Here is a 24,479-nt window from a genome sequence, read left to right as displayed (position 1 = left end):
ACCAATCTTCAGTCCTGAAGGAGTCTTCTAAATCCCAGCGGCCGGGTTCCTTCGGGCCCCTCCTGGGGGAACCGTGAGCTTCCAGGACGAAGTCTTGTACTCGACTGGCGAACCTTCAAGCCTTGCCCTCCGACAGTAGGGACCAGAGAGGGTTAACTTCCTCTTTGGCAGTGCTAACCTTACCTCGGAACAGGGGTCCACTTCCGGACTCGTAACACCCTAAGGCTTAGAGTGTGGAGTACAGCAGCAAACTAGGGATTTTTAGTGTTTACAGTACTAGTAGTATGGACTCATGTACACACACAGCAGCCAGTCATGTTTGTTAGATAAAAAGAACAAGGTGGCATCAACGCCCCCAGAAATTTAGACAGGGGTAACACATGAAGCCTGGTGATCAAATCCCCAAGGTATAGAACGAGTGTTGAGGCAGCAAGTACAGTGGTCTCAAAGGCACAAAACAGGGTACAGAGCATGGCAGCAAGTATTGGTGGCATAAAGGTCCCAAGGCATAGAGTGTGATTTAAGACAGGAAGCACAGTGGTATAAACACCCCAAGATACATAGAGTGAGGAGTAAGGCAGATAGGAGGAAATGGCCTATTTTGGATTGCAAAGATAGGAAACAAACCAGGAATAAAGGGTCGGTTTTCTCAGTGGAGAAAAGTAAACAGTAGAGTGCTTCAGGGACTGGGACGTGTGCTTTTTTTTTTTTAATTCTTTATTTATTAGGTTTTGCCAATTTTACAAGAAAACCTTGCATTTCAAGAAACATCGCAATACCAACACAAGAAATCTTTACAAATCAAAACAGGCAAAGAAGATTGCTTCATAATCCACATTACGGGGAGAAAAACATAGGAAATATTACTTTAGGAAATAACTAGTAATATTCCTGATTAATGGTCCATCCCATCTCCCTATGGCTGATAAACATATCATTTTGGAGTAATTTTATTTTGTAAGAATGTATCTAATTGAATGAGATAAAAAAAAATATAATTGTTACCTTGAAACTTAATTAAGCACTTACATGGAAATCTAAGTAGAAAAGAAGCACCAAGTGCCAACACTCTGGGCTTCTTAATAAGAAACATCTTCCTTCAAATTTGTGTCTCTTTAACAACATCTGGAAAAACATTTATCTTAGACCCAAGAAACAGAGTATTTTTCAAACGAAAGAATAGTTTAAGAGTCCATTGTGTTATGCTTCCTCCCGCGGCCGGAGCCACGGGAAGCCTCTCACCTCTCCCGATGTCGTGGCCCGGAGGCCGCAGAAGTCTGGGCCTTTCCTGTGGCAGGAGCCACCCCCGAACTGCCCAAGTTCCTTTCCTTCACCGTGGCAGGAGCTGCGGACTTCGGCGTCCTCTTCGTGGCTTGGGGCTGCCACCCACGCCGACCCCGACAGGTCTGGAGGCCTGCTCCACAGCGGCAGGGACGCCGCCTTGCTCCACCTTCCACGTCAGCCCTCCTCCTCTACGACAGCAGGTCTGGACTTCCTGTTCCTGCTTCTCCTAGGGGGCAGGCCCGTGGCTCTCTTCCCTATTTAAAGCAACAGCACAGGTGGGGTCCATTTGGAACTTCTCCCAGGGAGCTTCCTCTCAGCCCTACATAAGGCCTCCTCAATCAGTCCATTGTCACTTTGGCAAGGAGTCAGTCCATCCTGGCTTTCTCTGGAGCCAGTCCTCAAGGGAGCTTCTCCTCCTGGACTTCGCTGCTTTCCGTTCCTGTCTGGCTTCCATCCTTGTCTTCCAGTCCTGATGTCTCCATTGTTCCGGTCCTGATGTCCTCGTTACTGATGACTTCATCCAGTCGTCCCAGGTCCTGAGTACCTGTGCCTCCGGAGGATCCTTGCTTTTACCTGATCCGAGATTCCGGTTCCAAGTTCCTTGGTTTTATAGACTTTTCCTGTTCCGATCTGAGATTCCGGTTCCAGGTTCCATGGCTTTAGACTGTTTCCTGTTCCTGACTCTGTAGGATCCAAGGGATAACTTGTCCTGACCTGTCCCTTCGTCTGAGCTTGCCAATTCCTCCTGTGGTCTATGACCAGCCTCCTGGCTGGTAGGGCGTGGTAAGGACAGTGTGCTCCGTGACCAGCCTATGGGCTGTGTAGGGCACCTGAGGGACCTTGCTTGCCCTGTCTCGTCCCCTATGTTCCAAGCCCCATGTCTTGTTTTCAGAGTTCCAGGCTCCATGTCTTGGTCTTCAGAGTTCCAAGCTCCACGTCTTGTCTCCGGACTTCCAAACCTCAGTCCCAGACTAGGCTTAGTCCTACCACAAGGGCACACTTTCCTCATCCCGCGCTGGGGAGTGCCTCCTAGCGCTCTCCACCACTGCAGCGCAACGATTCACCAAGGCCTCCGAGTGTCCCATGCTCAAAGCTGCCCACAGCTCAACATATTGTTTATCACATTCACAAGCATTCTCAAGCAAAGGACACCAACAATGTAGTTCTATCTTTAACATCTATAGTGGACTCTTCTAAAAATTCTGTAAGATGGGACGTGTGCTTTTTAATATATTTATAAATGATCCAGAAAAGGGAATGATGAGTAAGGTAATCAAATTTGCAGATGACACAAAATTATTCTAAGTAATGAAATCACAAACTGATGGTGAGAAATTGCAGGAGGACCTTGCAAGACTGGAAGACTGGGCATGTCAATGGCAGATGAAATTTAATGTGGAAAAGTGCAAAGTGATACACATAGGGAAAAGTAAACCACACTGTAATTACATGATATTAGGTTCCATATTACCGTTGCTAGTAATAGCAGTGGCTAATTTCTAAGTCAACTTAATTAATAGCAGGTAATGGACTTCTCCTCCAAGAACTTATCCAATTCTTTTTTAAACACAGCTATACTAACTGCACTAACCACTTCCTCTGGCAACAAATTCCAGAGTTTAATTGTGCGATGAGTGAAAAAGAACTTTCTCTGATTAGTTTTACATGTGCCCCATGCTAACTTCATGGAGTGCCCCCTAGTCTTTCTATTATCCGAAAGCATAAATAACCGTTTCACATCTACCCGTTCTAGACCTCTCATTATTTTAAACACCTCTATCATATCCCCCCTCAGCCGTCTCTTCTCTAAGCTGAAAAGGCCTAACCTCTTTAGTCTTTCCTCATAGGGGAGCTGTTCCATTCCCCTTATCATTTTGGTAGCCCTTCTCTGTACCTTCTCCATCGCAATTATATCTTTTTTTAGATGCAGCAACCAGAATTGTACACAGTATTCAAGGTGCAATCTCACCATGGAGCGATACAGAGGCATTATGACATTTTCCATTTTATTCACCATTCCCTTTCTAATAATTCCCAACATTGTTTGCTTTTTTGACTGCCGCAGCACACTGAGCCGACGATTTCAATGTATTATCCACTATGACACCTAGATCTCTTTCTTGGGTTGTAGCACCTAATATGGAACCTAACATTGTGTAACTATAGCATGGGTTATTTTTCCCTATATAACAGCATCACTTTGCACTTATCCACATTAAAGTTCATCTGCCATTTGGATGCCCAATTTTCCAGTCTCACAAGGTCTTCCTGCAATTTATCACAATCTGCTTGTGATTTAACTACTCTGAACAATTTTGTATCATCTGCAAATTTGATTATCTCACTCGTCGTATTTCTTTCCAGATCATATATAAATATATTGAAAAGTAAGGGTCCCAATACAGATCCCTGAGGCACTCCACTGCCCACTCCCTTCCACTGAGAAAATTGTTCATTTAATCCTACTCTCTGTTTCCTGTCTTTTAGCCAATTTGCAATCCACAAAAGAACATCGCCACCTATCCCGTGACCTTTACTTTTCCTAGAAGCCTCTCATGAGGAACTTTGTCAAACGCCTTCTGAAAATCCAAGTATACTACATCTACCGGTTCACTTTAATCCACATGTTTATTAACTCCTTCAAAAAAGTGAAGCAGATTTGTGAGGCAAGACTTGCCTTGGGTAAAGCCATACTGACTTTGTTCCATTAAACCATGACTTTCTAGATGTTCTGTGATTTTGATGTTTAGAACACTTTCCACTATTTTTCCTGGCACTGAAGTCAGGCTAATCGGGAACGCCCCCGACACGCCCCCTCCCTGCCCCTTTTACGAAGTCCCGGGACTTACACGTGTCCCGAGGCTCTGCGTGCGCTGGCGGCCTATGCAAAATAGGCGCACCGGCGCGCGAGGGCCCTGCGCGCGTAAATCCCGCCGGATTTACGCGAGCAGGGCATTTAAAATCCGCCCCACTGAGTGGGGAACTTTTCTTTTGATGTGCTCCTGGCTCTTTTAGTTATTTAGGGATTAAAATAGCATTGGATTTGAGGAATCTCTATGGATGTAATATACTTTTGTTACTTAGTCTTACTTAGAACAAGTTGCATCTGTGGGAAAAATTACCATTATCTTTAGTACGGCAAATAAATCTTTTTAAAATGGTCCTGTTTCCCAAATGGTCTTATTTACTGCACACTTTATCTATATTCAATTAAGGAATGTAAAAACTTTAGATAAACTGATCTCAAGATTTAGTTGGGCGGATAGGAAACCGAGAATAGCGCCTTGGAAACTAAAAAGAGATTGGTCTCAGGGTGAGCTTGGTCTTCCGGATATGGACTTATACAACCTAGCCAGTCTATTACAGGTGGTTAGGGATTGGTTGTATGAGGGTTCCATATATGTAAATACTGACAGTGAAAGAGCTCTGTTGCATAAATTGGATTTGTGATATATCTTACATGCGACTCAGGTAAATTGACCAAAAGTTGTACTAGTCATATATTGATTGCACCTCTCTGTTGGGCATGGAGGAAACTTACAACTAGGATGAAAGTGGCATGGAATTGCTTACCATTTTTGCTGCTACAGGGGAATGTAGACTTTTTACCTAGTTCTCAATCTAACAGGGTCCTTTATTAAACTGCGATATGCCATTATCGCGGCAGTACTATTTAAATCAAGGGAAGGGGAGGAGTGTGGGTGGGCTTTGGGCGGGGTTATGGCCCAGCAGCACTGTGGGTGATAATGTTTTATACATTATCACTGGCAACATCGTAGAAAATAACATCACCTTTTCCTGTGGCACTATGGGGCGATAGTGTGCGGCGTGGCTGCACTGTGGCATGTGAAACCTCAGCACCACGATGTGGCCGGCTGCACACTATTGCCCCCTGCCCCTTTTTTTCCCATGGGCCATCATTCCGCTATATTTATAGTGGAATGATGAATCACGGGGTAAATGTTTTCTTTTTTGAAGGAATCAGGGCATTACATAGCTTCAGCATGTTTTGGCAGAAGATAGGTCCTTACTATCTTTTCAAGAGTTGAAAAATCAATTAGAACTGAGGGACTCTTGATTTTTACTCATATGTGCAATTTCAGCATTATGTCCATTCGTTAAGACAGGTTGATTTGCATATGAATATAGTTGAATTATTTGATAGCTTTTTTCATATGGAATGTACAAAACTGTCTTTTTCGTAACTACATAAGGAGCTGCAAAAGTTAAATCAAGAAGTATGAATTGATACTCTTTGGCATAAGTGGAAAACAGAGAGTGGTATTCCTATTTCTCAAAACACTATACTAGCCTGTTTTAGAAATTTGAAGAGTGTTTCTCCAAAAGCGTATCTAATGGAAATGCAATATACATTTTTACATAGAGCCTAAATATTTCTCAAACATTGTCCTTTAGGGCACATATTTCCTTTTCTGAGAACTGTTTAAAATGCTTACAAGATAAGGGATCTCTTACTCATGCTTTGTAGTCTTGCCCCTTAATTTTAAAATTCTAGAAGTTGGTCTTGACTTATGTGAGTAACCGTTTGGGGAATATTGTTCCCTTGGATCCGGACATGACTTACACAAGTATGTACGGAGAGAGGGAGATTGATGTTTTATTAGGAAAGCTTTGGTTCAAGGCAAAAAAAAAAAATCTATTTTCTTGGCCTGGTGTGAAGGCAGTCCGCCATCCTTTTGGCAATGGCGCAATGCCTTACATAGTATGATGTTTATGGAATCAATGGTTGCCCATGGTTCATTTATACAAAAGAAAAAAAAATGTGGAAATTGCCTTTCTGGCAAAACTAGGAGACTGATCTTAAATAGTTTATAAGATAATGTGAGCTGACAAGTGTGGGGTTTTCTGTGTTAGCTATTTGTACTTTTGAATATATTTTAAGGAAATAAGGGGGTATGGGGGAAGGGTGGGAGATTCTGACCTGGAGTATTATAACCAACAGGAGAATCTGGATGTAGCAGAAAAAAAGGACATCCAGATTCATTTATTTCTGATTGCAAAGTTAAGGGATTTTGATGGGAGGGAGGTGAGAAAAGAATTTAGTTGGTTATAACTGAATTACTATTGTTAATATTGCATTGTCTGAAGCTTGTATTTGATATTACATTTTTTTCGTTTGTATCTTTTTTTTCTCTCTATGTGGAAATGCTTCAGTCAGGTTATTATCTATTATTTCATATGGTTACTACAATAAAGATATTTGCATATAAAAGCAGCACGGCACCCTCTTCTTCCCACCCCTCCTTGCCTAGCAGCGCCCACATTTCCCCCCTCCTTCTGGCTCCCAGTCAGCAAAAAAGCCTCCAGTCCTTTCCAGAATATCCCTCCCTCCTTTTTGGCAGCAGATGAGGGCAAGAAGCACTGAGAAGAGGAAGAGGAGGCGGTGGCAGCAGCATCAGCAGCAGCAAATGTCAGCAATGAAACGATGCCTGTTGAGCACGTGCCTCTCTCTTCCTCATGCTCCTGCTGCCTCTGGCACTTCTGGGTCCTATGGGGTAGAGAGAGCATCGGCAGCATTGCTTACAGGTCCCAGCAGAGGAAGATAAAGTCGGTGTCCCGCCAGGCCTAGAAGAGCACGTACTGGTGATGATGTCTCACTCTGATCCGGGCGAAGGAGGAGGGAGCAGTGTGCTTCTGGATCTGGAAGAGGAGAAGGAAGCGAGAGCAACTTCCTGTCGGGTGTGATAAAGGAGAAGTCAGCCAAATCCCGCCCTGGCTGATGAAGAGAGAACAGCCTCCTGCTGGCCCCCGCTACACACCTTCTGGGGATCTCACGACGCACCTGTTGAGAACTGCTGCAGAAGAATACTTAGCAGCGCAAGTTCCACTGAATATCCAGTTAAAGGTAACCAGGTAACTTTATTATTATTATTTTTTTATTTATTTACGATTTTTATATACAGACGTTCATTTCAAAAGAGATATCACATCGGTTTACAACTTTACTTGAATTACTTCCCTGCTCACTTGTTCACTGAATATTGGCCCCCAAGTGACTATAAATAACAAATAATTAACAAGAGGCTAAATACAAAACAATTTCCCACCCACATGAAGTAATGTTTGGTAGGAAGAAGAGCCACAGACATTTCAGATCTGTGAAAATGAGGAAAATGTCTGCTCTGCACCTGTACCACTGTTGCTGCCTATGCCATGAGCCCATGAAAAGCCGTGCCTAATCTTCTCTAAGACATCGTAATCTGCTGTAAGTGACCCAGGGCCTCCTGTGTGCAAAACAGAGAGGGGATTATTTAACTTGTCTCCTGGCAGAACAAAACTGGCCATTTTTTCCTGCAAGCCTGTTGCGGAGGCTGGCACTGCGTGTTCCAGGTTTGCTAGGACTGGCAGTCACTCCATGGCTTTCAGGGCAGAGGAGACTCTGGGAAAGAAGTACTAGGAGTGGGTGACTTGGTCAGGTCACTGAACACATGTTGCCACAAGTTAGCCGCTCACTTCAGAGTTTTGGTATAATTTTCCATGTTGGTTCTAGCTGGAGTTGCATTGAGATTTAAGGGCCAGATTTAAAGAACAGGCAAAAAAAAATAAGACCAAAAAAAAAAAAATTAGCGAAAAGCCTGCAAGGACAGCACATCCTTTGTCCAAGGCTTGAATCTCTCACGGCTTTTAAAAAGGAAAAAGACTGTGAAATAAAGCCTTGTACAGATTTGAACCTCAGGATGAATGTCCAAACCTCTGCATCACTACTGGCCAAGTCCCCAGAGAAAAGGATTGGACTGATTCCTAGGAATCCTGCTAGCTACGCGTGACCTGGATTGGCCAGACGGGATGTTGAGCTTGCTTTTCCTTTGAGCTGACCTAGGATGGCATTTCTTATGTTAGGCTACAACAGGAGATGTTCCTGTAAGTGGGAACCACTTTGTTTTCCTTCCTGACTCATCGCTCATCGTTTGCATTCTATTTACCCAGCTTTCTCTTGTGCAGCAATAGGATGGGATTTCTATGTGCTACAGCTAGACTGCTCTGTACTGCCTACCAGGGACAATAGCATTGGTGGTTAGGTCGGTGTTTCTCAACCCTCTCCTGGAGACACCTCTAACCAGTCAGTTTTTCAGAATATCCATAATGAATATCCATGAGATAGATTTGCATGTACGGGTTTACAATGTGAGTGAATCATGCATATTCATTTTGGATATTCTGAAAACCCGACTGATTAGGTGTGCCCCCAGGAGAGGGCTGGGAAACACTGGGTTAGATCTTTACTCTTAGTACACATTGTTAGGTCTAAATGCAAAGTGACATCAAAGTATTTTGTTCTAACTTAAGGCTGCCAGTTTCACATATTGTCCTGCATATTGGGTACTTGACAGGTTCTTATGGCCTGGATTGGCCACTGTTGGAAACAGGATGCTGGGCTTGATGGACCCTTGGTCTGACCCAGTATGGCATGTTCTTATGCATATTTGGGGCTTTTGGGGGTTTTTTAAACAGCAACTTTAAATTTTGCAAGGTTGCTTATTGCATATTTTTGTGCATATTTTAATAGGAAAATGCATGGTTGGGCTTTGTAATGTCTCAAGCTCACTGTACCCTATCCTAGTCCCTCTATGAGCTCCTTTCCTCCTCGCTACTCACACCATGGGACAAAGCAAGGGCAGAAAGGTGTGTGTCTCATGGGCCGCTGCTGCTCCCTCTTCTTCCTAAAGCCTATCGATCAGGCATCCCTTTGCCAACCAAAAGGCTGTGGCGGGGAGGTAGGGAGGCAGGAATTGTAGCGGTGTAGGGGACATGTCTTCCTCTTTGCCCTCCTCTGTGGCTACTGGCTATGTATCACGGAGCTCTTAGCACCTCCAGTTGCTACCAGGTTCGGCAGGAATTTGCTCTATGCCGTTAAGAGTGCAAGAGACAACAGCTGAAATGGGCATCTCCTGCCCATTTGCAAGCAGGTAGTCTTAGGAGCAGCATCAGAAAATATTTCTTCACATAATGGCTGATGGATTTCCATTTCCATTTATACTCTGTTTTTCTCATGGCAACTCAAAGTGGCTTCCAACAATATAATAAATGAAACAGAAAGCTAGCCTTAAAACAATGTCAAAATGCAATAGAAAATATAAAATGATATATTTCCCTTATTACAAGGAACTAAACTAGTTCCTCATATAAATCCTCCTGAGTGTTTCACAATCCCCCTCTCTCACAATATCATGCGTGCAAAAAAATGTACGCCAACTTGGACGCCCATTTTTTCAACACGTGCACATCCCCTCTTTTGGGCACTCAGTGTCATATTCTAATGAGATGGTGCGCTAAAAGGGATGTGCAATGGATAATTTGCGTGTTTCTAGCGCGTCCATGCCAGCGAGTGCCCAAGAGAAATGGCTGTGGCGCAGGTAAGAAATACGGACCCTCAATTTTCTGAGCATCCTTTTTCCTAACCGGTGCACAGCCATGGGTTAGGAAAATGTACGCCCATAAACTGAGTGTCCCTTTTCCTAATCTGACCACTGTCAAGTTTTCTTTTTTTTTTTTGTTGTTGCAGTTTTCTGTGGTTCCTCCTGCTTAGTATTATGTAGGAGGAACCACAAAAGAATAGTTTGGGGTTTTTTTGCTCTTCTGAGCATGGCTTGGGGTGCCTCAAAACGTAACGCCAGCTCTGGGCTGGCATTAATGTTTGAGCGTTAAAATGTGCATGCAGGCGCACATTTTTTTTAGTTCAGGGTACTAGCTAATAGTCTCATCAACATGCATTTGCATGTGATGAGTGCTATTAGTTTTGCGGGGGGGGGGGGGGGGGTGTTTGGATGCGCATCCAAAACGCGCGTCCAACCACGAGTTAAACAGTGCGCTCGACTGAGCGCACTGTATTGCATCGGCCTCAAAGATACTAAAACATAACTAAATCCCTTCCCTCTCACCAAAAACCCCTATCAGTAATAGACAAACAGAAACCAAACAAAGAAACTAGAGGCCAATGTACTAAAGTTTATAGAATTTCATGCAGTAGTTTCCTACAGACAGTTTCACAAAAGAGATATTTACACTTCATTAAGATGTAGTTATCATTTTATGTATGTATTTAAAACATTTGTTACCCAGTCTATTATACCATCCTAGCCAGAATACAAAAACATTCATAAAAGCATGGAGATTCAGATACACAAACTCTCCAATATTAATAATAGCAATCATCCTGCATTAAAGACCCTGCTCATCAGTCTTCATTTTTGTTACCCTCATCAATTTATCAGATTGAATAGTTAGTTCCCAAATGCTTGTCTAAACACTACATTTTTACTCTTTTCCCAGTATGTTCTGAGGCATGTTTCCACCTGCAAGTCATCTGGCAGACTATTCCAAATCACTGGGTCTGTTACTGCAAATTTTCTCTCCAGGTTCTCACACAGATGCATTAATTTGTACTGAGAAAACATGAAACAAGTTTTTGCTTGAGATCTCAGTGGGCGTGGTGGTATATACAGCTGATACTAAATGTCACTTTGGCATTTAGTGCCTTGTGAACAAGTAGAAGGATCTTATGCCATACCTCCCGAAGCCAATGTAAGGTACACAAGATAGGGTATATATATGATTGCCACACCCAGCATCCACGCAGCTACGTTTTGAACAAACTGGAGCACTTTTAATTTTGATGCAGATAGTCCAATATTCATGGAGTTACAATAGCTTAGACCAGAAATCACTAGTTGCTGCAGTACTTACAAAAATCTTCAGTTGCCAAGAAGTTTCCATAATAAACAAAGCTTGTAAAATTCGCTCTTTAGTATGGATTTCACCTGAGGTCACAGTGACAAGGAAGAACCAAAATAATTTCTAGGCTGTTCCCTAGGATGGCAATGAGAATTGACAATTCCTCCATCTTAGAAAATGTGTGTGTGTGTGGGGGGGGGGGGGGGGGGATGTTAATGCCAATGAATCTGGCTAGTATTATTATCTCAGTTTTATTTACATTTAGGGGCGGATTTTCAGAGCCCTGCGCGCCGGGAAGCCTATTTTACATAGGCCTCCCGGCGCGCGCAGAGCCCCGGGACTCGCGTAAGTCCCGGGGTTCTCCGAGGGGGGCGTGTCGGGGGCGTGTCGGGGGCGGGCCCGGTCGTCACGGCGTTTCGGGGCGTGTCGGCAGCGTTTTGGGGGCGGGTACGGGGCGTGGCTACGGCCCGAGGCGGTCCGGGGGCATGGTCGCGGCCCGGCGCGCAGGAGGCCCGCTCGCGCGCGGGGATTTACGCCTCCCTCCGGGAGGCGTAAATCCCCCGACAAAGGTAAGGGGGGGGTTTTAGACAGGGCCGGGTGGGTGGGTTAGGTAGGGGAAGGGAGGGGAAGGTGAGGGGAGGGCAAAGGAAAGTTCCCTCCGAGGCCGCTCCGATTTCGGAGCGGCCTTGGAGGGAACGGGGGTAGGCTGCGCGGCTCGGCGCGTGCCGGCTATACAAAATCGATAGCCTTGCGCGCACCGATCCAGGTTTTTAGCAGATACGCGCGGCTCCGCGTGTATCTACTAAAATCCAGCGTACTTTTGTTTGCGCCTGGAGCGCAAACAAAAGTAGGCTATTCGCGCACCTTTTAAAATCCGCCCCTTATTGTTGATTTGTTTGTGATAATCCACCCATTTATTGCCTTAATATAATTGGCCACATATGCTAGCACCTCTGGAATAATGGTGGTCACTAGAATCGAGAATTCTATATCATCTGCATATAAACGATACTCCAGCCCTAGATCTGCTAAAAGCCTGCAGATTGGTCTCAGATAAATATTTAAAAGAGTTGCAGGAGACAAATATCCCTTTGGTATCCCCCATTTTCAATAGAATCCATGAAGAGGTAGAATGTTTGACCCTCATTTGCTGAACCCGATCTGAAAGACATGATTTAAACCATTTGAATACAATATCATAAATTCACAGAGCCAATGGCCATGAAAATAGTTACTCATGGTTTAATATGTCATATGCAGCTGATAAATCAAGATGTACTAGCGCATCTCCTTTCTCCTCATTAAAACCCCTTTGGAACATGTCAAGGCTTGATAAAAATAATGTTTCAGCTGAAAAACAATTGAAACTGGTCTAATATCACGTGTTTTTCTAAGAATTCTTGTAGTTGTTTTGATCCCATGTACAGTCTTGGTAAATATAAAATACAAAACAATTACATAATATACAACATCCTAGCAATACTATCTGCTTCAACAGAACAAGGGGTTGGGAACTGGAACCCTAGTGACAAGAAAAAAATGGGCCCGGACTAAAGGTCTATGGATCCAATACAAAATAAGATTGCTGGGCAGACTGGATGGGCCTTTTGGTCTTTTTCTGCCGTCAATTTCTCTGTTTCTATCCCCTTGATCATTTTTGCCAAAAAAAGCAGAAGTGGGTGGATTGGTCATGGCGTAGTCCATGGCTGGCCTGGATAACATGGGGGCCAGGTGCCACTGTATGCTGCTTGCCCAACTGCCCGGTAGAGGGGAGAGGTGATGAAGAAGTATGGGTTGGGAAGGAAAAGTGGGGGAGGAGAGGTTAGTTTGCAGTAGGGGTGGAGATTGTCCATTGCTTCTTTGGGGGGGGTGGGTTGAGTCTGGCAGCGTACGGTATCTGGCACTGATTGGTTCTGGGTCCCAGAGGATCATGGGACGTTTTGTTTGTCTCTGTAGTTTATTTTCCTCGGCAGTCATTCCCGCGATTTTTATGTGGTGGTAGGCAGGATTCTCATTTTGTTCAGTGTTTCTGGGTGTGAGATTTCGGTGCGGTTTGGATTTGTGATGTCGGGGTAAACAGCAGGCGATAGCAGAGAAGATGTCACATGGGCGTCGTGTGCAGATGAGAAGCAGGAGGAGGAGTTGTTGAGTTCCCAGCACCAAATGGAGGATTGTATGGTGAACAAAACAGTTATTCAGCTGCGTGTCGTGGGTCCCGAGGAGATTCGGTCCTCTTTGATGGATTTTGGCAGTGGTAATGGGAGCAGTAGGGCCAGGTTTTCAGTGCCAGCTGGGATGAGGGTTAGGGAGCATGGCCTGGAGCGCGAGGCTGGGCCTTGTCGGGCCGAATATCGGGGAGTTGGGGGGCTGGTAAGCATTGAGGGGGAAATAATAAGGGGCCAATTTCCAGCACTGACATCGCTACTGAGGGTGTAGTGGTGCAGTCATTGGGGATCGGGGGAGTATCTGCACCCAGTAGTCTGTTGCAGCTGAGAAGTGGGTGGCAGTTAAAAACAAAAAGGGACTTCTCAGCTGTGGGGTGGAGCTGACATGAGGGGAAAGCAGGTGCCTTCCACTGGAGTTGAAATTTTTGAGCCAGAGGAAATAGGGGTAGGCAGCGATATGACTACTGCAGGCTCCGTTGAGGTGCCTGGATTGTCCTGCAGTGGTCAGAGAGGGTTGTGTAGTTCACGAGGGATGGTTGATGAGTCCAATTTGTGATTAGGGGCTTCGTTTTGAGCTGGGGTTGTTGCTGTTGGACATATGAGGCAGGGGGTTCTTCCTACTTCTGATGCGCAGTTGGGTTTTGGGGGGTGGTTTCTGGGACATGGCCTGAAATGTTTCGGCCTATGGTTGGGGGGATGGGGGTTGTGCCTGTCAGTGCTGGTTATGGTTTTTCTGGTAGGATGGGTGAAGATTGGGATTTCAGCAAGCAGGTTGAGGGAATCCTGCTCTGGGCAAGTGGGTGACTCAAATGCCTTTTGGAGCTGTAGGAGATAGGGGCCCAGGATACGGGCAGCCTGGTGGGATATATTACCTGGGGGAGGGGTCAGGATTATGGGCTGCGTTTAGGGAGCCCATGGACTGGTGGTGTCAGGTCTGCTGTTCCCTTTTTTCCTCTTCAGGTGGCTTCTCATGGTGGAGATGCTGTTAGAGGTGTGGAGGAATCTGGTCCATCTCATCGAGAAGCAGGAAACATGATCCTGGGAAGGCTTTGAGGAGGGCCCAGTCATCTGATCAAGAACAGCGAAGGGAGTTCCAAGTTTTTCAAGCAGTGGAAGTACAGTTTTCGCAGTCAGAGAGAGTTCCGATCCCAGTTATGGCACAGAGGCCAGGTGAGTCTGCAGTTGGGGTAGGGGATAGGGATGTTCGGAACAAGAAGGGGGTTTAGCAATGAGGATATTGGAGTGGTGTTTGGCGGGGCAGTTACGGGCGCTGTGGTGGGTACGGGTAGAGGGATTGGTGGGTCGGGGGAGGTTCTTGATGGTGCTTCTTTCCCTATGGTGATTGATGGGAATGCTGGATTGCAGGCTGTCAGTGAGGGTATGTCAGTTCAGAGTGGGGTAGGTGAAAAAGGAGAAGGCAAAGGGTTGTTTGTGGGTGGAGAGATGAAAGATGGGTCGGAAGAAAAGAAAAAGCATGGTATGTCCAGACATCATAGTAAACATGAGCATGTGATTTCTTCTAGCTTGTCTTCATTATCTTCGACTTCTTCTTCCACTAGTTTATCCTCCAGCGTTAGTGAGAAGGAGGTGGTAGTTAGGAAGGAAGAGGGGAGTGATAGGGGGGCTCCTGCTTTGGTAGCGTTATCGGATTTATGGGAGGGTGTGTTAGATCCTTTCGAAAGGAAATTCGCAGGCAGAAATATATTGATATTTTTCATTTATTGGAGGACCAAAGAGGGTGTAGGAGGGGTGGTAAGAAGAAGAAGGAGGAAATGTGTTTTAAGGGTACGGAGAATACCCCAGGATGATTTTAAATTGGATACATTGTTTTTTGCATCTGGCTAATGTTATAAGGCATCATGACCTGCTTAGTATGGAGCATTGCTAGCTTATGCAAATACAATTCTTGAGGCTCATAAGGTTTATATGGGATAAGCGTGGCTTAATTACGATGAGTGTTTTAGAGACAAGATGGAGGAGAATAAGCATATGTCCTGGGGTACGCAGGATGTGAATCTTTGGCTCAAACGAATGACTAATAAGGTAGCTAATGTTCCTGTGGCTCTGGGACTGCATTGGTAGCTTCTGTTGGGGATGTCTCTGGAACTTCACAACCTATCCTTTGTCTGGTGATTCACAACCTATCCTTTCCTGAGGATTTTTCTGTTAATGATTTTATTCCAAGAGATTTGTGTATGGTGCAATATGCTCCCTTCGATTTGGAGGTTCGGATAGTTCGGTGTTGTGGCAGTGGATCTCTGATGGCCAAGGTAGATATCGAATTGGCTTTTTGACTTTGCCAATTAATCTGAATAGTTTTCCTCTTTTAGGTTTTCAATTTATGGGTGAATATTATTTTGACAGATGCATGCCTATGGGCTGTTCTGTATCCTCCGCCTATTTTGAGTTGTTCAGTAATTTTGTTCACTGGGTGACTGCGAGGGTATCAAAATTGTCCAATATTGTTGATTATCTAGATGATTTTTTTATTTGTGGGTCCAGCTGGAGAAGAGTCTTGTGCATTGATATTGCAAAGCTTTTTCCAAGTAGTACATTTGTTTGAAATACCAATAGCTCAGAATAAAACAGAAGGGCCTCACTCTAAGCTTGTTTTCCTAGGTATTGAATAGGATTCGGTGAAAATGGTTTCCAGACTCCCTGCAGATAAGGTGTTTAAGTTGAAAGAGTTGGTCAACGTATCTCTGGTAGTAAGAAGTTATTGTTGCATCAGGTGCAGTCTTTGATGGGGAGTTTGAATTTTGCATTTAGGGTAATACCAATGGGTTGAGCTTACTTATGATGCTTGGCCGGGGCAATGATGGGGGTTGGAAAAAGAAATCATCATATTAGAATAACGCAGGGAATCAAGGAAGATCTGGGTTTGGTGTACCTTTTTAGAGGAATTTAATGATATCTCAGTGTGGCAAGCAGATCCGGTGACTAGCAGGGATATTAAATTGTATTCAGATGCAGCTGGTGGAGTTAGGTTTGTGGTTTATTTTCAGGTGACTTGGTGTGCCAGTACTTGGTCTTTAGAGTGGGTTTCAGCTGGTGTCACAAAGAATATTACCTTTTTAGAATTATTTCTTATAGTGGTGGTTTGGTTTTTTGGGGTCCGTGGTTGCGGAATAAGAAGGTAATATTTTGGTGTGACAATTTGGGGGTTTGTTGAGTTAATTAACAGACAGTTTAGCAAAGTGTATCAAGGTAGCAGATTGCTGCAGGAGTTGTCTAGCGTTGTATGCAGTTGAATGTTACTGTGTGGGCTAGGCATGTTCCCGGTGTTGATAATTCCATTGCTTATTCTCTCTCTCGGTTCAAGTGGGACCAGTTTCGCAAGTTGACTCCAAATGCAGAATTGAGAAGCTTGGCGGTGCCCAGTTTCCTATGGAACGTTGGTGTCTGGGAGCACGGCAATTGCTGCGAGCATTACTATCTCCATCCACTTGGTCTGGGAGAATGAGAACTAGACTGATGAAATGCTTATCAGGGCATCAAAGATAGAAAACTCAAGTAGAGGAGAAAGGTGTATTGTAGAAGATGACAGCTGGACCCAGATTGTTTATGGCAAGTAGACCCTATATCCCAACATAGAACTGGTATGTAGCCCTGGAAATGGAGAAGAAACCATCTCAGAATGAGGAATCACCAAAATATGCAAACCCCAAAGTTGCGGGTTCAACAATCATTGCATCTAGGAGACAAAGGGAAATGCTGGTTGGTGACTCACTTCTGAGGGGCACGGAGGCATCCATTTACCAACAGACATGTTCTTTTGGGAAGTATGCTGCCTGCTAGGTGTCAACATCTAAGATATTATGGAGAGATTGCCAAAAATCCTCAAATCTACTGACTTCTGTCCAATGCTGCTCATCCATGTTGGCACAAATGATGCTGCCAGGTACCACACAGATCATATCAAAAGTGACTTCATAACTCTGAGAGAGAATGTACAGCTGATAGATGCATAATTGGTATTTTTCTCCATCTTCCCAGTCAAGGATGAAAATCCAAGCTGGGAAGCTCAGATTCTAGAGATGAATGAATGGCTGAATATACTGAGATAAGTATTTTAAAGTAAGCTGGATATGCTAACCATAGCAGGTCTAAAGCTAACTTTAGACCTGCTATGGGCCAGGTCTAACATCCATTTAACTTAACCAGATAAAACTCATACACTACTTATCCAGCTAAGTTAATTGGATAGGCAGCACCGCCCAATTGCACCCTCTGCCCGGCCACTGACTATACAGCTATTTAGCTGGACAAGTCCCTTATCCTGCTAAATAGTATAGTCTGATATTCAGCAGGAGCTCCTAAACTAGATAAATCTGATTTATCCTGCTAACTATTGTTTGAATATCTACCCCCACTACATACATAGCATGTGATCTATGTACAGTCATGGAAGAAGTTGACTTGGATGGAGTGGCTGATATGGAGAAGTGGTACACAGAAAACCATGACAAGGACAGAGATACAGTATAGGGGGGATAATTCCTTTAAGCATAAAAGAAGAGCAGGATATAGGGTCTTCATATCTGATGATCTTAAGATGACAAAACAGATGGATAAAGTAACTACAAAAGCAAGAAAGATGCTTGACAGCATAGGGAGAGGAATGGGCAGCAGAAAAAAACAGAGGTGATATTGCCTTTCTATAGGTTGCTGGTAAGAACCCATTTGGAATACTGTGTATAATTCTGGAGACTCCTACCTTCAAAAGGATATAAACCAGTTGGAGTCGGTCCAGAGGGTGATTTTAAAATGGTCAGTGGACTTTGTTTTTAAAGCATATGGGAACAGACTTAACGATCTAAACATGCATGCCCTAGAGGAAAGGCAAGATAGGGGAGATATGATAGAAGCATTTAAATATCTCAAAGGTTTCCATGCACAGGAGGCAAGCCTCTTTCAATGGAAAGGAGGATCTAGAATGAGGGGCCATGGGTTAAGGGTGAAAGGGAGTAAATTTAACAGTAATCTTAGGAAATATTTCTTTATAGGAAGAGTATTGGATGCATGGAACAGCCTGCTCGAGCAGGTAGTGGAGACACAGAAAGATTTAGATTGTGAAAGAGTCTATAGGAAACTCCCTCAGAACACCTTAATGGACCGGCCACAGCTATTTGGCCCAGTCCTCCTTAAGAACCGGCCTGCTGGGTATGGTGGGGTGAAGGGAGACTGAAGGGAGTCAGGGCCCAGAAGGGATAGGGTGGCTGCAGGAAGCTGGCGCACAGACAGACATATATTTGATACTTTGGGGCTGCATGTATAGACTGTTGAGGTAAGCAGTCTTTGTACTGTATTCTTTTTTTTGTTCTGTAAATAAAATTTTGTGAGTGAACCAGCCAGAGTCTGCCTGCTTTCCTCCTTTTGGCTGTTTCCCAAGTCTAGGGTGCTCTCAGCTCTCAGGGGATCTCTGGGGAGCTCTAGGAACTGAAACAGTTGGTATGAAAGGGCAGACTAGATAGGCCATACAGTCTTTTTCTGCCATCACATTTATATGCTTCTAGGTAAGCTCTAGCAGCACCAAACCCAGATTTCTGTGAGTGACCTGTTTCAGTCTACATTCACTTAATTGTGTCAGTCTCTTGCATAGAAACTTAGTAAAAGATTGTATATGACAAAAAATAAGTTGCACATATTAAGATAGCATTCCATATGTAGTTGGCACTGGTTTGGACTTGTTCAGATCCTGTATTTTCTATCTATATTTCATACATGGCTGCAAATCTTCCTCTTTGCTTTGCTAGTTTCTTCATGCCTGATAGCACAAATTATTGTAAAAAAAGAAACAGAGTACGACCACTCTGACAGCTTCGTGCACAGGGATGAGCAACTTCTAGTTAGTCAAAACAAACACTAGCATCCTTACTATATTATGGTCTCACTATGCCATTCAACATGATATGAAATGGAAAAGGATACAATGCCTACAGAAAATATCATAGCATGAATGCTGGCAGTGGCAAGTGCAACAGCTAGTGAGGTTTGTCTCACCTACCTTTTTCTCACTGACTCTCTACCTCTCCAAACCTCCTCTCTCTTTCACTCTGTACTCTCGCCCTCTATAATCCCCTAAGTCATTCACTTCACTCTCCCTCTAGCTTCTTACTTCCTTTCTATAACCTCCATCACTCGCTCACTCCTGCCCCTCTATAATCCCCATCACTCATTCATTCCCAACAATTGCAACCTTTGAACAGAGAAACTTCAAGGTTATGGATCACGTGCTGGCCAAGGCAAACTGGATCTAAGAAGGGAAAGTGAAGAATTTAAAAATGATTTTACATAGGTGCCAAAAGTTGGGAAGTAAATATAAGAATAAGAAGCTAAACTAAGAAGTCAGGAAAAATAATACCTACAAAAAACAAAGCATGAAAAATAATGAAAGAGGGAGCATGTAACAAAGAGATCAGAGAGTAATCTGACAAACTAAAGTTAACAATGAAAGAAAATCTGAAAAAAAAACCTTTAAATATACTTTTATTTATTTGATAGCTTTTGTGTACTGTCATTCATAGACCATCATAACGGTTCACATGATTTTAGGTAAAAGAACAATAAGTGCTAAAAGAATACAAAGACAATGTATATACAAAATAACAGTAATAAATCTACAGATAAAGGAGCAGGCAGCAGTAGAAAAAAACAAAACAATACAATAATAATATCGAATCACAGAAGTGAAAAATATTGTTAATTAAAAAGATATGTCTATATCCTTAGGGTTCTTAATGACCTTAAGGGAGACCTAAGTTGGGTCCCGTCTTAATAGCCAAGTAGCGTTGCTACTGAAAGGGAGTTCCAAATTTTGGGGCCTGCTAATGATAAAGCACGGTCTCTGACTTGGCTGAGATGTGCTGAGTGCACGGAAGGAATGGTTAGGAGACCTTTGTTATGTAGGATTTTGTATTCAATTCGATATTTGACTGGTTACCAATGCAGTGAAATTAAAATCGGGGTTATGTGACCATGTTTCTTGGTTCCTGTTAGGATTCTCACTGCAGTATTCTGTAAAATTTGAAGTGGGCGTATGGTGGAGGATGAAAGCCAAGAAGGAATGAATTCCAGTAGTCAGTGTTTGCAAAGATAAGTAGCTGAAGTACCACTCTAAGGTTGGATGGATCGAGTAATGGTTTTAAACATTTTAAAATTTGAATTTAGTTGTATCCTTCTTTTATTTAGTAGATTATGTTTTTTGAGACAAGGCCGGGATTTTCTAACGAACGCACAACTCTATGAATTGCGTGGTGCAGGGGGGTGGGGGGGGGGGTGAAGTGGGGGCGGGCCTGTGATAGCCGACAGTGATCACACCTCCGCGGTGCGATCGCTGCCGGCTTTCGCACCCAATAGCACCATCGTAAAAGGTGATGCTATTGGGCACGAAATTGGAAGCGAAAAGGCTCCTTACCTTTTCGCCATCCGCGCTGTCTTCATGGCGTCCGCCCCGGTGTCACCCCAACTCCTCCCCTTCCAGTGGCTACTCCTCCCCGGCTCCTCCCCGATCTAGCTATCACACGCAAAAAGTCCCTTTTCGTGTGTGCTAGCTTTAGAAAATAACCCCTAGTTCAGTATCGACAAAGATGCTAGCAGTGCTTTTGTGAGCTATGCTCCACTGCAAAACTCTTTCAGAGACAGCTTTTATTTTAGTAATTTTCCCTTATGAGTGGAAAAGGGAAAGTGAATGTCATATGAGAAAGAGATAGCCTATCCAAAACCCCAAAGGTGCATTAGCTACTCTGCTGACCTCTGTAAGCGCTCCCTCTCCTCCACTTTTTCCAGTCCTTGTAACAGACGCGTACCCCCATCGTATCTGGTATGTTGGGCCTGACAGCACGATGCAGCACCAAACTGTCACCTCCAAATTATTAGGTGTACTGGTCTAGTGTCCAGCAAATCAGAGGATGCCAGAGGATTCCAGATTGTGTCTTGCTGTACCTGTGTTCTAAATACTGGGGAGGGGGGGTTTATGTGTGTTTTTTTTACATTTGTTTACTACAAAAATCATGGCTGTAAAAGGGAAATTGGTTAAAGTGACCGCTTTATTTTCATTTTACTTTATGTTAACTTAACACCTATAGGTGGAAGATTCAGTGTTTGAGTAATTTGCTTTGTAAACTGTCTCTTATTTCTTTTTAAGGCAAAATGGAATAAGTCTTGCATTTTTATTCAGACTTCAAACAACCATATATAGTTAACGTTTACTTTGATTTTCACATTTCAACAAAGTATTACTGAAAACGCGGACGGTTTAAAGGCTTATCAGGTGCCATTCTAATATCATGGACACAATAGAGTATTCTTTGTAGAGCAAGATGACCAAATCAAAAGCAAAAAGTCAAAATAAAATGTTCTCTCTTGATCACCAAAATCCTTAATTGCAAATATGAGAGTTTATGTATATATATATATATATATATATATATATATCTATGTAGAAAGAGAGTCAGCAATAATATTCAAATAGCTGCAAATATAGTGTTTGCAGGTTCATTAATGTTAATACATTTCAAAGGTGCATTTAAGACACTAATGGTTTAGGTTGTTTTTCTAACAGTATTATTATTATTATTATTATAAGTAACAACATATGCAAAAGGATATAGCTAAGACTAGAATTTTTTTTCTAAATAAGGCAGTCCCCTTAATATAACGGGCTGATAAGCTGTGCTCTACTCCGCGACATGCTAAGTTCTTTTGAAGGGGTTTTGACGAGCTCTGCTCCTTTCAGTGGTAAATTATTTTATAATGACAAAAGTGTAACCGGAAGCCTCTGAAAGTCCCCTCTAGCATTTCTCTGGCTGAACTTTAATAAGGACATAAGCATAAATAAACAAACTGAGAATCGAACGCTACCGGCTTCTGGTTTATCAAATACATTCATTCTAGACAACTGATATTCTGTTGCAGAGTACAGTGGAATCTAAAGGTCCTAATACAGAGATTCACCAAGATACAAATACGCTTGTGTCCTAAACACACTGTTCCTCCGACTTTATACAAGCAACCCCAGCTAACTGAACACCAACTGTCTCTAGGAGGTCAGTCACTTTCTACAGGTTTGCTTCATTGTTTGCTCAGGATGCAAGCTGCTTTTTCTAATCTCCTCGACTGAAAAGAAAAATGATTGAGAATTTCAAACAATTGATGAAAATTTGAAATGCCTTTTTTAAAAAAAAAAACTGGAAATACAGTTTCCTTCCTGGCTACATTTTAAACCAAGAATTATTTTCTGTGAGATGTTAGAAATACCTGCTAACAGTTCATTGCAATGGCTTTAGTCCTATGAATTATATGCAGATCTGTAACACACTCAGCTGTATAGACACACACACAACTGTTATAGATGTATACTGCACATAGTGCAGAATTGCAACATGCTTTATTATTGGATGTGCACGTGTACAGATAAACACAAACAACAAAACATAACCTCAAAACATCTACCTTAATACCCATCCAGAAATCGATGAATGAGTTTCCTAATGAATGTCACTCTATCTTGAATGTTAAGGCATAAAACCAGGCAGTGAATATTTCCAGTGAATAGCAAACTCAGTTTGTACACTGCAAACTGTTGCACTGATCTAGACACTTACCTTCGGAAAATTCAGCAGCTGGGAGCTGGGTTAAGGGCTGAGAGCAGTCACTCTCAGCTGCTTGAGAGACTCCCTCTCCTGTCTCCTCTCGCTCCCTCCTCTGTGCTCCTCTGTGACAGTGGTATGGGAGGAGGCAGTTGCCGGTTTATGTAGGTGAACTGCTGCTGCCACCTTCCTGTAGCCAATCAAAGCCAAAGGCTATGCACCCAACACTCAGCAGCAGCTCAAGATACTTAATACAAAAGCAATGAGGAGCAAAATCCATTAGTACCATCTGGGCTTTTTCCATCTTATAGAGGAGAGCCAGTGCAACTATATATTTTTTGAGATGCAGCCACCAGAATTGCACACAGTATTCAAGGTGCAGTTTCACCATAATGCGATACAAAGGCAAAATGACATTCCCTGTTTTATTCACCATTTCCTTCCCAATAATTCCTAATATTCTGTTTGCTTTTTTGTAACCGCCACAGCACACTGAGCTGACAGTTTTAATGTATTGTCCACTATGACACCTGGGTGGTAGCTCCTAATATGGAACCTAATGGGTTAGATTTTATAATTTTGTGCGAGCGCGTACTTTTGTTCGCGCCTGATGCGCGAACAAGAGTACATGGGATTTCAATAGATACGAGCGTAGCCGCTTGTATCCATTAAAATCCGGGATCGGCGCGCACAAGGCTGCCGATTTTGGGCAGCCTGCGCGCGCCGAGCCGCGCAGCCTGCCTCCGTTCCCTCCGAGGCCGCTCCGAAATCGGAGCGGCCTCGGAGGGAACTTTCTTTCACCCTCCCCTCACCTTCCCCTCCCTTCCCCTACCTAACCCACCCCCCTGGCCCTATCTAAACCCCCCCTACCTTTATTGCCGGATTTACGCCTGCCGGAGGCAGACGTAAATCTGCGTGCGCCAGCGGGCTGCTGGCGAGCCATCACACAACCCAGGGGCTATTCCGGAGGGCGCGGCCACGCCCCCGGAACGCCCCGGGCTGAAACCACGCCCACAGCGCCGCCCCCAAAAATCACGTCACTTGCGCCACGCCCCCGAAATGCTGCGTCACGACCACCATGCCCCCCGACACGCCCCCGGCACGCCTCCCCATGCAAGCCCGGGACTTACGTGCGTCCCGGGGCTTGCGCACGCCGCCGAGCCTATGGCAAAATAGGCTTGGCGCGCACAGGGGGTTTTGGGGTAGGTTTTCGGGGGGTACGCGCGTACCCTTTGAAAATCTACCCCAATATGTGTAGCTAGTGCTACAGCATGGGTTATTTTTTCCTTATATGCATCACCTTGCAATTGGTCCCACATTAAATTTCATCTGCCATATGGATGCCTAATCTTCCAGTCTCACAAGATCCTCCTGCAATTTATCATAATCTGCTTGTGATTTAACTACTCTGAATAACTTTGTGTTATATGCAAATTTGATCACCTCACTCATCCTTTCTAGATCATTTATAAATATTTTTAAAAGGACCGGTCCAAGTACAGATCCCTGAACCACTCCACTGTTTATCTCTCTCTATTGAGAAAACTGACTATTTAATCCTACTTTCTTTTTCTTGCCCTTTTAACCAGTTTACAATCCTCAAAAGGTCATCGCCTCCTATCCCATAACTTTTTAATTTTCTTAGAATCCTCTCATGGGGGACTTTGTCAAACGTCTTCTGAAAATCCAAATACACTACATCTACATGTCTAACCGGCTAACTTTAGGACAGCCCTACAGTCTGACT

At 43.7% G+C, this 24,479-nt stretch overlaps 1 protein-coding gene across 3 annotated transcripts in view; it reads right to left on the bottom strand.

The window, feature by feature from the left end:
- Positions 1-22,862, bottom strand: part of DDC (dopa decarboxylase) — a 315,358-nt gene extending 292,496 nt beyond the window's left edge. For all 3 annotated transcript variants that reach the window (XM_029589726.1, XM_029589729.1, XM_029589727.1), the window contains exon 1: positions 22,748-22,862. The gene's annotated coding sequence lies outside the window, so the exon portion shown is untranslated. The remainder of the gene's footprint in view (positions 1-22,747) is intronic.
- Positions 22,863-24,479: the final 1,617 nt, after the last annotated feature.

This window comes from Rhinatrema bivittatum, chromosome 2 (assembly GCF_901001135.1).
Source record: "Rhinatrema bivittatum chromosome 2, aRhiBiv1.1, whole genome shotgun sequence".
Taxonomy (NCBI): Eukaryota; Metazoa; Chordata; class Amphibia; order Gymnophiona; family Rhinatrematidae; genus Rhinatrema; species Rhinatrema bivittatum.
This window is presented reverse-complemented; position numbering and strand designations above follow the sequence as displayed.